Below are 12,729 nucleotides of genomic sequence, written 5' to 3' on the forward strand. Positions count from 1 at the left end.
AGCATCAGGTAGCTTGGTCACGAAAATCAGAAAAGCAATCAAATTAATCGTTTACCTTTGATGATCTTCGGATGTTTTCACTCACGAGACTCCCAGTTACACAACAAATGTTCCTTTTGTTCCATAAAGATTATTTTTATATCCAAAATACCTCCGTTTGTTTGGCGCATTATGTTCAGAAATCCACAGGAAGAGCGGTCACGACAACGCAGACAAATTCCAAATAATATCCGTAATGTCCACAGAAACATGTCACATTTTTTTTATAATCAATCCTCAGGTTGTTTTTAAAATATATAATAGATAATATATCAACCGCAAATGTCTTTCACAGTAGGAGAGGGAAAAGCGATGCCTATCCAAACTCTGTTGCGCAAGCAAAACTCATGTGACCACTTGACGGGATGTTATCGTTCTGGCTCATTTTTCAAAATAAAAGCCTGAAACTATGTCTGAAGACTGTTGACACCTTGAGGAAGCGATAGGAAAAGGAATCTTTAGTGCTTTAGTGGAAATCACTTTGAAATCATGCTTCTAATACCGAAAGACATGCCCAAAATACTTTGTGGCTTAAAAGGATCCGTCCCTTTTTTTACATTTCGCCTGAAAATACATATCCAAATCTAACTGCCTGTAGCTCAGGACCTAAAGCAAGGATATGTATATTATTGATACCATTTGAAAGGAAATGTTAAATTAATATAGAAAAATATAACACATTTGATCTGGTAAAAGATAATACAAAGGAAAAAATTGTGTTTTGTTGTATTTGTTTGTACAATCATCTTTGAAATGCAAGAGATAGGCCATAACGTATTATTCCAGCCCAGGCACAATTTAGATTTTGGCCACTAGATGGCAGCAGTGTATGTCTACAATTGTAGACTGAACCAATGAACCATTGCATTTCTGTTCAAAATGTTGTATCAAGACTGCCCAAATGTGCCGAATTGGTTTATTAACACATTTTCAAGTTCATAACTGTGCACTCATGGTATTCTTTTACTGTAATAGCTACTGGAAATTGGACAGTGCAGTTAGATTAACAAGAATTTAAGCTTTCTGCCATTATCAGATATGTCTATGTCCTTGGAAATGTTCTTGTTACTTTCAACCTCATGCTAATCACATTAGCCAATGTTAGCTCAACCGTCCCACGGGGGACCCACCAAGCCTGTAGAGGTTCAAGTTAATTGTACACTGTCAGGGTTGCATTTCCTTACTTTACTTAAAATGTCACCATGAAGCAGCCAAAAGACAACATTGGTTACTTATATAAGTATTGTATAACTACTAGGAAACATCTTAGCAGGATATTGTTCTGATCTGGTACAAAACAACATTTATGGAAAACAATAGGAAATTCTACTCAAAAGTACAAAAAAACTACATCACACATATCGAATACGTAAAAGGACTTGACCATATGCATATATCATAATCCAAAATAAAAATATGTATTTCTAAATATATTCCATCTCTTTGAATTATATTTCACGCCTTTGCATTGTGCTCAAAATAAATCATAAGAAAATAGATTGTGCACTTATTTTTAAAAATTAACAGTAAGAAGAGGAAAGCATGCATCTGTGCACATAGATGCATGCTGTGCACATAGACAGCAGGGAGTTCAGTCAGAGGTTCAGCAGAGCAGAGACGCCAAAGTCCTATGTATGAGTCTTGCGGTGAGGGATTATTCTGAGGGAACCTGGGGATTATAGCCCCATTCCTTGATGGGTGTGCAATTGATAACCAACCAAGGCACATATTTCATCCACAGTGAATATGCACATTTGCGGACATCACATGTAATTATTCACAAGAATCACACCACCAACAATTTAAATGTTTCATTTCAACTTGTTATAGCTCAATCAACACATTCTTGTATGTAAACATCTCTGTAATTCTATCTAAGGAGCTAAAGGGGACTAGCTAAACTGGAAGACGGACATTTAGTTTTGTTTTTCCATATACACAAACAAATTCCATTCATTTCTCCAGAGCTCAAATTCGTTTTTTAAGTGGTTTGATCTTTAACTTTTGTTGAGGTAATACTGAATTACTTTACTCATTTCACTTTTTCTTTAGTTCACAAACTGCTTTGCAGAGGAAGTTTAATTGGTGATGGATCTTGAAATGTAATTCATAAACACGTGAAAAATGTACCAAATCAATAAAGCAAGCCAGGCAGTGCTTTAACTTTATCTATATAGCGCTATCTCCTGGAATGTTGACTAAACTACACTAAGGACTAGGCAAAACTTTTCTGAATGTAGTAACAAAAGATCTAGAAAAAACAAATTCTTAGGAAAACATTATACATAGTGAATGACTCAAAGAAATATCATTAAGGCAAAAATACCATCCTGCTTAACTTGCACATGCAACATTTCATTCATATGATATCTTGATAACAACTCTTCTGTAACATTTCCTAAGAATGCATAGCAACAACATAGTGAGACCTGTGCTTCGCATTAGGGCTTTGTTCATTCATGTCTAAGAAACAACAATGCAACTTTAGATCATAGAAGGAAACTCCTGTGGTGAGGAGTAATAATGAGTCTCAAGAGGCAACAGAAAGCCTGCTACCTCCACCCTTCCTGTCATCTGAGCCAAGTAATAACTACCATGCCAGATGGTCAAAGCTTACAAAACAAGTAGCTACCGTAATTTCCGGACTATAAGCCGCTACTTTTTTTCCACGCTTTGAACCTCGCGGTTAATTTATGGATTTTTCCCGCTTTCACAAGATTCATGCCGACAAAAAACTGAGCACCATCACATAATGTGACGTAAATCGACCGCGCTTAAACTTCCCATCATTCTGATTACGGTAGTCATTTGGCAAAAACGTTACGTTTATTGTTTTGTATTGTTTTGTATTGTTTGTGTTTATCGTTTATTAAAGATGTATCGAAATAACCACGCTGCATTTTGGTCCTCCTCTCCTTTGACAAAAGAAAACCTTAACAAGAATTCAAAATTACAATGCTTGTCTTTCATAATCATAAATTGGCCAGGTATATTTTGATGTGTAGTGTCATCATTTGTTGCTGGCATAACATGCCTAAGTTTGCTAATCTTGCATATTAAAGAAAAACTTTAAATTAGTTGGCAATATCAGTCGGCTTTGTGATGAATGAGCCATGTGATTGATGGAGCCTTTTTTCCAAAAATGTAATTTAAGGTGCTTCAAAGTTTTTACGTAATTTATCTTTGTTTCATAGTGTAGTTTCTTCTTTTTATTAAGTTTAGTCACATGATTTCTCAATTTGCAATATGTTTGCCAATCGGTTGTGTAACCAGACTTATTTGCCATTCCTTTTGCCTCATCCCTCTCAACCACACAATTTTTCATCAATTTTCTCATCAATCCACGGGGATTTAATATACTTTGACATATGACAATGTTATGAGGTTGACTTAGAAATAATATTTTAATGAAATATCTCCTACTGTAGATGTACATGTGGTGTCAGTAGACGCAAGTTACTTCCCAAGTCACTTAAGGACGTTGAAATGAAGGGGGCCTCTGAATGTCTAATGACATAAGACATGTCATTTAATCTACCCTGAACGTATCATGTCGGTAGGTGTCCACTGACAAAGTATACAAAATTCCAGACAATAATTTTTTATTTTTTTTTATTTTTAGAAACTATCACAATAGATAGGGAAACAAAATCACAGCAATAAGCTAACAAAACAAGTCAGTAAAAACATCAACACTGCACTCCAATCAAGAAGTGTAAAACTGCTTGAAGCTAAAAGTTAACTATGTAATGTTTATTCAGGCGCTGCTGCTGCTCCGTCCTCATCCACAGTCGCTTCCTCGAATCGCACCCGGAAGTCACAAAAGCACAAATTGTTCATTATTTTCAGTAAACAAATTATCAAAATGCCGGTTTAACATACTGCATTCCTTTTGTACCAGCACAATAATTTAGCTATACTGACCGACTGAATTAAAGTGAAGTAAAAAAATGTATAATCTTATTTTTAATCATACTCTTGAGCCGAGCTTGTGCAAGTTTGAGAGTGTCTGCTATTTTGTCATCTAACTCTTAGTATGTAGCCTTGTGGTGTGCTTTCAGGAACGCTCCTATGTTGTGAATTGTTTTTTGACATGGTATATTCCATGTCATATCACTACTTTTCCACCTATGCTGGCTGAGACAGAGGTTAGGTATTGTCCTGCTCTTCCCTCATAGGCAGTTTTGGCCATGAGATCTCTCTCCTTTGTCCTCTCTCCGGTCTTAACAGGTGGTAGGATTTCACATTTAGTTAGTAACTGCCTTGTTACTACTTTAATTCATTTGAAATTGTAATAAGTACACATTTGACTTACCATCACTTGACCAATAATACTATGTACTAAATAATAATAAATAAACTATCTAAACCTGTGCATTTACTTACTTTGATGGTTCGTCGCAGGGCATAGCAGGTGTCTTCAGTGACATTTTCAACATGTGCCTGATTGAGTCTGTAATACCAACATGTTTCAAGCAGACCATCATAGTCCCTGTGCCCAAGAACACGAAGGCAACATGTCTAAATGACTAAAGACACGTAGCACTCACGTCTGTAGATTTGCCTACCGCCAAAACAGATCCACAACCGCCCAAACCACCCAAACAACCACCCAAACAGATGATGCAATCTCTATTGCACTCCACACTGCCCTTTCCCACCTGGACAAAATAAACACTTATGTGAGAATGCTATTCATTGACTACAGCTCAGCGTTCAACACCATAGTTAGTCCCCTCAAAGCTCATCACTAAGCTAAGGATCCTGGGACTAAACACCTAACCTAGCAACACATCTGCCACGCTAATCCTTAACACTGGAGCTCCCCAGGGGTGCATGCTCAGTGCCCTCCTGTACTCCCTGTTCACACACGACTGCATGGCCAGGCATTACTCCAACACCATCATTAAGTTTGCAGACGACACAACAGTGGTAGGCCTGGTCACCGACAACGACGAGACAGCCTATAGGGAGGAGGTCAAAGACCTGGCCAGGTGGTGCCAGAATAACAACCTATCCCTCAACGTAACCAAGACTATTGAGATGATTGTGGACTACAGGAAAAGGAGGACCGAGCACACCCCCATTCTCATCGATGGGACTGTAGTGGAGCAGGTTGAGAGCTTCAAGTTCCTTGGTGTCCACATCAACAACAAACTAGATTGGTCCAAACACACCAAGACAGCCGTGAAGAGGGCACAACAAAGTCTATTCCTCCTCAGGAAACAAAACTTTGGCATGGGCCCTGAGATCCTCAAAAGGTTCTACAGCTGCAACATCAAGAGGATTGTATCACTGCCTGGTATGGCAATGCTCGGCCTCTGACCGCAAGGCACTACAGAGGGTAGTGCGTACGCCCCAGTACACCACTGGGGCTTAGCTGCCTGCCATCCAGGACCTCTACACTAGGCGGTGTCAGAGGAAGGCCCTAAAAAAAACAGCCACCCCAGTCATAGACTGTTCTCTCTACTATCGCATGGCAAGCACTACCAAGTCTAGGACAAAAAGGTTTCTCAACAGTTTTTACCCCCAAGCCATAAGACTCCTGAACAGGTAATCGAATGGCTACCCGGACTATTTGCATTGTGTGCTCCCCTAACCCACCCATCCCCTCTTTTTACTCTGCTGCTACTCTCTGTTTATCATATAAGCATAGTCACTTTAACTATAGATTCATGTACATTCTATCTCAATTGGGCTGACCAACCAGTGCTCCCGCACATTGGCTAACCGGGCTATCTGCATTGTGTCCCACCCGCCAACCCCCTCTTTTACGCTACTCTGTTATATATGCATAGTCACTTTAACCACATCTACATGTACATGCTACCTTAATCAGCCTGACTAACCGTTGTACTGATAACAAGTTCAAACAGGTGCCATGAATACAGGTAATGAGTGGAGGACAGAGGAGCCTCTTACAGAGGTCTGTGAGAGTCAGAAATCTTGCTTGTAGGTGACCAAATACTTATTTTCCACCATCATTTGCAAATAAATTCATAAAAAATCCTACAATGTGATTTTCTGGATTTTTTTCCCTCATTTTATCTGTCATGGTTGAAGTGTACCTATGATGTAAATTACAGGCCTCTCTCATCTTTTTAAGTGGGAGAACTGTCACAATTGGTGGCTGACTAAATACTTTTTTGCCCCACTGTATGTGATATACAGTAGATTTAAAAACAAATACAAACATTTTAAATGGCCATCCCTACCATTTTCTTTCGATAGTGGGAGTATTTTTATAAAAAAATGTATTATTTATTTTTATTTCACCTCTATTTAACCATGTAGGGCAGTTGAGGACAAGTTCTCATTTACAACTGCAACATGGCCAAGCACAGCAGTTTGACACATACAACAACACAGAGTTACATATGGAATAAACAAACAACACACAATAGAAGAAGTCTATATACAGTGAGTGCAAATGAGGTACGATGTGGGAGGTAAGGGAATAAATAGGCCATAGAGGCAAAATGATTACAATATAGCAATTAAACACTGGAGTGATAGATGTGCAGAAGATGAATGTGCAAGTAGAGATACTGGGGTGCAAAGGAGCAAAAATAAAAATAACAGTATGAGAATGAGGTAGTTGGATGGGCTATTTACAGATGGGCTACGTACAGGTGCAGTAATATGTGAGCTGCTCTGACAGCTGGTGCTTAAAGGTAGAGAGGGAGATATGAGTCTCCAGCTTCAATGGTTTTTGCAATTTGTTCCAGTCATTGGCAGCAGAGAACTGAAAGGAAAGGCGGCCAAAAGAGGAATTTGGTTTTGGGGGTGACCAGTGAAATGTACCTACTGGAGCGCATGCTACGGGTAGTTGCTGCTATCGTGACCAGTGAGCTGAGATAAGGCGGGGCTTTACCTAGCAGAGACTTGTAAATGACCTGGAGCCAGTGGGTTTGTTGACAAATATGAAGCGAGGGCCAGTCAATGAGAGCATACAGGTCGCAGTGGTGGGTAGTATATTGGGATTTGGTGACAAAACAGATGGCACAGCATCCAATTTGCTGAGTAGAGTGTTGGAGGCTATTTTATAAATGACATCGCAGAAGTCAAGGATTGCTAGGATAGTCAGTTTTACGAGGGTATTTTTGGCAGCATGAGTGTAGGATGCTGTTGCGAAATAGGAAGCCGATTCTAGATTTAATTTTGGATTGGAGATGCTTAATGTGAGTCTGGAAAGACAGTTTACAATCTAACCAGACACCTATGTATTTGTAGTTGTCCACATATTCTAAGTCAGAACCGTCCAGAGTAATGATGCTGGATGGGCAGGCAGGTGCTGGCAGCAATCGGTTGAAGACCACACATTTAGTTTAACTTGAATTTAAGAGCCACAGAAGGAGAGTTGAATGGCATTGAAGCTCATCTTGACATTAGTTAACACAGTGTCCAAAGAAGGTCCAGGGGCGGCAGGATACCCTAGTGGTTAGAGGGTTGGACTAGTAACCGAAAGGTTGCAAGTTCAAATCCCCTAGCTGACAAGGTACAAATCTGTTGTTCTGCCCCTGAACAGGCAGTTAACCCACTGTTCCTAGGCTGTCATTGAAAATAAGAATTTGTTCTTAATTAACTGACTTGCCTAGTTAAATAATGTTTTTTTTTTAAGTATACAGAATGGTGTCGTCTGGTTTGAGGTGGATTAGAGAATCACCAGCAAAAAGAGCGACATCATTGATGTATACAGAGAGAAGAGTCGGCCCGAGAATTGAACCCTGTGGCACCCCTATATAGAGACTGCCAGAGGTCAAGACAACAGGCCCAATTTGACACACTGAACTCTGTCTGAGAAGTAGTTGGTGAACCAGCGAGGCAGTCACTTGAGAAACCAAAGCTGTTGAGTCCACCATGTGGTTGACGGAGTCAAAAGCCCTGGCCAGGTCGATGAATACAACTGCACGGTATTGTCTCTTATCGATGGCGGTTATGATATGGTTTAGGACCTTGAGCGTGCCTGAGGTGCACCCAGATTCACTGAAACCAGATTGCATAGCGGAGTAGGTACGGTTGGCTTTCGAAGACCTAGAAAGGCAGGGTAGGATAAATATAGGTCTGTAGCAGTTTGGATCTAGAGTGTCTCCCCCTTGAAGAGGGGGATGACCGCGGCAGCTTTCCAATCTTTGGGGATCTCAAACTATACGAAAGAGAGGTTGAACGGTTGTAACAATTTCGGCGGATAATTTTAGAAAGAGAAGGTTCAGATTGTATAGCCCAGCTGATTTGGAGGGATCCAGATTTGCAGCTCTTCCAGAACATCAGCTGTCTGGATTTGGGTGAATGAGAAATGGGGATGCTTGGGTAATTTGCTGTGGGGGGTGCAGGGCTGCCTGTGTATATTGGTTCCTAACTTCCCTGAAAAGTTGCATATCGCGGGGGCTATTTAATGCTAATGCAATACACCACAGGATGTATTTGTGCTGGTCAATGGCAGTCAAGTCTGGAGTGAACCAAGGGCTATATCTGTTCCTGGTTCTAAATGTTTCTTGCTTATTTAAGATGGTGAGGAAAGCACTTTTAAAGAATAACCAGGCCTCCTCTACTGACGGAATGAGGTCAATATCCTTCCAGGATACCCGGGCCAGGTCGATTAGAAAGGCCTGCTCTCTCAAGTCTTTTAGGGAGCGTTTGACAGTGATGAGGGGTGGACGTTTGACCGCGGACCCATTATGGACGCAGGCAATAAGGCAGTGATCGCTGAGATCCTGGTTGAAGACAGCAGAGGTGTATTTGGAGGGCAGGTTGGTTAGGATCATATCTATGAGGGTGCCCGTGTTTACGGGTATGGGGTTGCACCTGGTAGGTTCATTGATAATTTGTGTGAGATTGAGGGCATCTAGCTTAGATTGTAGGACTGCCGGAGTGTTAAGCATGTCCCATTTCAGGTCACCTAACAGTACGAGCTTTGATGATAGATGGGGGGCAATCAATTCACATGTGGTATCCAGGGCACAGCTGGGGGCAGAAGGTGGTCTACAGCAAGTGGAAAATGTCAGAGACTTGTTTCTGGAAAGGTGGATTTTTAAAAGTGTACACTCAAATTGTTTGGGCACACATCTGGATAGTATGAATGAACTTTTCAGGCAATCTCTGCTGTAGATTGCAACTCCGCCCCCTTTAGCAGTTCTATTTTATCTTAATCTTATCTTAATGTTATAGTTAGGGATGGAATTGTCAGGGTTTTTGGTGGCCTTCCTAAGCCAGGATTCAGACAAGGTCTAGGTCTAGGACATCCGGGTTGGCAGAGTGTTCTAAAACAGTAAATAAAACAAACTTAGGGATGAGGCTTCTCTTGTTAACATACATGAAACCAAGGTTTTTACTGTTACAGAAGTCAACAAACAAGAGCACCTGGGGAATGGGATTGGAGCTAGGTGCTGCAGGGCCTTGATTAACCTCTACATCACCAGAGGAACAGAGGAGGAGTAGGGTATTGATGGGATTGATTGGAGCAGTGGCTATTGAAGCAGTGGCTTCTTCCTTGCTGAGCGGCCTTTCAGGTTATGTCGATATAGGGCTCGTTTTACTGTGGAAATAGATACTTTTGTACCTGTTTCCTCCAGCATCTTCACAAGGTCCTTTGCTGTTGTTCTGCGATTGATTTTCACTTTTCACACCAAAGTACATTTATCTCTAGGAGACAGCACGTGTCTCCTTCCTGAGCGGCATGACGGCTGCGTGGTCCCATGGTGTCTATACTTGCGTACTATTGTTTGTACAGATGAACGTGGTACCTTCAGGTGTTTGGAAATTGCTCCCAATGATGAACCAGACTTGTGGAGGTCTACAATTTTTTTCTTGGCTGATATCTTTTGATTTTCCCATGATGTCAAGCAAAGAGGCACTGAGTTTGAAGGTTGGCCTTGAAATACATCCACAGGTACACCTCCAATTGACTCAAATGTTGTCAATTATCCTATCAGAAGCTTCTAAATCCATGACATCATTTTCTGGAATGTTCCAAGCTGTTTAAAGGCACATTCAACTTAGTGTATGTAAACTTCTGACCCACTGGAATTATGATACAGTGAAATAATCTGTCTGTTTACAATTGTTGGAAAAATGACTTGTATCATGCTTTAAGTATATGTCCTAACTGACTTGCCAAACTATAGTTTGTTAACAAGACATTTGTGGAGTGGTTGAAAATTAGTTTTAATGACTCCAACCTAAGTGTATATTACTTCCGACTTCAACTGTATATTTATTGTATTATTATTACTAATTGTATAACACTTTCTTTTTTTTTATGAAATGTATAAAATGCATATTCATCGTTACCATGTATTCAATGCAGATATTTGTATAATGTAATGTGTTTTATAATAAATTTGCATCGATTATTGAGAGTGGTGTACATCATTGGGGTTCATTACTGTGTGGAAAGATACTGATAATAAGAACGGTGGACAGACCGTGGACCGCCAACAAACACTTATTATGAACCAGCGGCCCAGTAGTTAATATGAAATTAGCAGAAGTTATTATTTTCTGTTGAAGTCTGATTGCATTTCAGGTTCTCATTATCATCAACATCCCACTGTAAACCGATAGTGCCCCAGTCCTGCCCTCATCTCCGCTCACTCAAGCTGTCATACTGTACAGGCGTGACGGAGATGGCCTTTCAGAGCCTTAGTGGCAGCTGTAGGTAACTGTATAGTATTTAACATCCACTACTCTTATGTAGGCCAAAGAGCATGTCAATAGACATGATGATGGTTCACTCACACTATAGCACACAAAAGTCCAAATACTGCACCATAGTAGGCCAGATGATGATTATTGTGTGTAGATTGTTGCAAAATCTCAATTTAATTTATATTAAATTCAGGGTGTAACCCAACAAAATGTGGAAAAATTCAAGGGCTGTGAATACTTTCTGAAGTGCCTTCAGAAATGTTTCCACATTTTGTTTTGTTATGCCTGAATTGAATATAGATTAAATTGAGATTATGTGTCACACAATATCCCATCATGTCAAAGTGCAATTTGGTTTTTAGAAATGCATAAAAATGTATACAAAATTAAAAGCCGAAATGTCTGGAGTCAATAACAATTCACAACAATACACAAATCTAAAAGTCAAAGAATAGATTTAAGAAATATATAAAAATTAGGACGAGCAATGTCAGAGTCCGGAGTATAAATATATACTAGATAGATACTGTATATCTATCTGTGATGGGATGTGTATACATTGTCTATACATAGAATATTTATTATGTCTGTAGAATACGTAGGATAGAATAGCATATATACAGCAATAGTTGAATAGGATGGCATTGACAAGAATACAGTATACAGTGCCTTCAGAAAGTAGTCAGACTTTTTGTTATGTTACAGCCTCATTCTAAAATTGATTAAATACGTTTTTTTGGCAACAATCTACACATAATACCCCATAATGACAAGGCAAAAAAAATAAACAGAAATATCTTATTTACAGACCCTTTTATTTTCAGACCCTTTGCTAGAGATTCAAAATTGAGCTCAGATTCATCCTGTTACCATTAATAATCCTTGTTTCTACAAATTGATTGGAGACCACATGTGGTATATTCAATTAATTGGACATGATTTGGAAAGGCACACACCTGTTTATATAAGGTCCCACAGTTGACAGTGCATGTCAGAGCAAAAACCAAGCCATGAGGTTCGAAGAAATTGTCCATAGAGCTCCGAGACAGGATTGTGTAGAGGTACAGATCTGGGAAAGGGTACCAAAACATATCTGCAGCATTGAAAGTCGACGAGAACAAAGGGGCCTCCATCATTCTTAAATGGAAGAAGTTTGGAACCACCAAGATTCTTCCTAGAGCTGCCGCCTAGCCAAACTGAGCAATCATGGGACTTGGGAGGTGACCAAGAACCCGAGGGTCACACTGACAGAGCTCTAGAGTTCCTCTGTGGAGATGGGAGAACCTTCCAGAAAGACAACCATCTCTGCACCAATCAGGCCTTTATGATGGAGTGTCCAGACGGAAGCCACTCCTCAGTAAAAGGCACATGACAGCCCACTTGGAGTTTGCCAAAAGGCACCTAAAGACTCTAAGACCATGAGAAACAAGATTCGCTGGTCTAATGAAACCAAGATTGAGCATTTTGGCCTGAATGCCAAGCGTCACGTCTGGAGGAAACCTGGCATAATTTCTACGGTGAAGCACGGTGGTGGCAGCATCATCATGTGGGGGTGTTCTTCAGTGGCAGGGACTGGGAGACTAGTCAGGATCAAGGCAATGATGAACGGAGCATAGTATAGAGAGCTCCTTGATGAAAACCTGCTCCAGTTCGTTCAGGACCTCAGACTGGGGCGACGGTTCACCTTCCAACAGGACAACAACCCTAAGCACATATCCAAGACAACTCAGGAGTGGCTTCGGGAAAAATCTTTGAATGTCCTTGAGTGGCCCAGCCAGAACCCGGACTTGAACCCATTCGAACGTCTTTGGAGAGACCTGAAAATAGCTGTGCAGCAACGCTCCCCATCCAACCCTACAGATCTTGAGAAGATTTAAGGTTACTATCGCTGACAAAAGATCTTCAAAAAAGTATTGAGTAAAGGGACTGAAAATGTATGGAAATTTTATTTTTAAGTTTTGTGTTATTTTTAAGATGTAAAAAAAAAAATGTTTTGCTTTGTCATTATGGGGTATATTGTGTATATTTATGAGGGGAAAAAAG

The sequence above is a fragment of the Oncorhynchus mykiss genome, chromosome 32 (genome assembly GCF_013265735.2).
Source record: "Oncorhynchus mykiss isolate Arlee chromosome 32, USDA_OmykA_1.1, whole genome shotgun sequence".
Lineage (NCBI taxonomy): Eukaryota > Metazoa > Chordata > Actinopteri > Salmoniformes > Salmonidae > Oncorhynchus > Oncorhynchus mykiss.